Below are 1,654 nucleotides of genomic sequence, written 5' to 3' on the forward strand. Positions count from 1 at the left end.
TTCAGGTCGACAACAACTTTACTTTTACTTTGCACATTTAACTATTTAATATCACAAAGTTAAGTTTTTTTTTTTTTCTAATGTAATTTACCGTTTAAGAGGGAACATCCGAGTATCCGCGGCCCGGCGGACAGGTGGACGGGTCAGCTGAGCTTAAGCGGCGACTAATCTTCTTTAAAGACTTTCATTAGTCACATTTCACACTGCGGAGTCTGTTCAGGAGACTTTCTCTTCTTTTCAGACACGTTAATAATTGGATTTCCTTTTTTTGTTGTGTTGTTGAGTTCAACAGGAGGCGTGAAATCAGGAGAGTTGTCGTCGGAGATGCCTCCGATTAAGGCTAACACGTTGTGCTACCTACTATAGGCTAACATGTTATTCTACCGGCTACAGGCTAACATGTTGTGCTACCTGCTATAGGCTAACATGTAATTCTACCGGCTACAGGCTAACATGTTGTGCTACCTGCTATAGGCTAACATGTTATTCTACCGGCTACAGGCTAACACGTTGTGCTACCTGCTATAGGCTAACATGTTGTGCTACCTGCTAAAGGCTAACATGTTGTGCTACCTACTATAGGCTAACATGTTGTTCTACCGGCTACAGGCTAACACGTTGTGCTACCTGCTATAGACTAACATGTTGTGCTACCTGCTATAGGTTAACACGTTGTGCTACCTACTAAAGGCTAACATGTTGTGCTACCGGCTACAGGCTAACACGTTGTGCTACCTGCTATAGGCTAACATGTTGTTCTATCGGCTACAGGCTAACACGTTGTGCTACCTACTATAGGCTAACATGTTGTTCTACCGGCTACAGGCTAACACATTGTGCTACCTGCTATAGACTAACACGTTGTGCTACCTACTAAAGGCTAACATGTTGTGCTACCGGCTACAGGCTAACACGTTGTGCTACCTGCTATAGGCTAACATGTTGTTCTACCGGCTACAGGCTAACACGTTGTGCTACCTACTATAAGCTAACATGTTTTTCTACCGGCTACAGGCTAACACGTTGTGCTACCTGCTACAGGCTAACATGTTGTGCTACCTGCTATAGGCTAACATGTTGTTCTACCGGCTACAGGTTAACATATTGTGCTACCTGCTATAGGTTAACACATTGTGCTACCTGCTATAGGCTAACATGTTTTTCTACCGGCTACAGGCTAACACGTTGTGCTACCTGCTATAGGCTAACATGTTGTTCTACCGGCTACAGGCTAACACGTTGTGCTACCTACTATAGGCTAACATGTTGTTCTACCGGCTACAGGCTAACACGTTGTGCTACCTGCTACAGGCTAACATGTTGTGCTACCTGCTATAGGCTAACATGTTGTTCTACCGGCTACAGGTTAACATATTGTTCTACCTGCTATAGGCTAACATGTTGTTCTACCGGCTACAGGCTAACACGTTGTGCTACCTGCTACAGGCTAACACGTTGTGCTACCTGCTACAGGCTAACATGTTGTGCTACCTGCTATAGGCTAACATGTTGTTCTACCGGCTACAGGTTAACATATTGTTCTACCTACTATAGGCTAACATGTTGTTCTACCGGCTACAGGCTAACACGTTGTGCTACCTGCTACAGGCTAACATGTTGTGCTACCTGCTATAGGCTAACATGTTGTTCTACC

The sequence above is a fragment of the Cyclopterus lumpus genome, chromosome 23 (assembly GCF_009769545.1).
Source record: "Cyclopterus lumpus isolate fCycLum1 chromosome 23, fCycLum1.pri, whole genome shotgun sequence".
Taxonomy (NCBI): domain Eukaryota; kingdom Metazoa; phylum Chordata; class Actinopteri; order Perciformes; family Cyclopteridae; genus Cyclopterus; species Cyclopterus lumpus.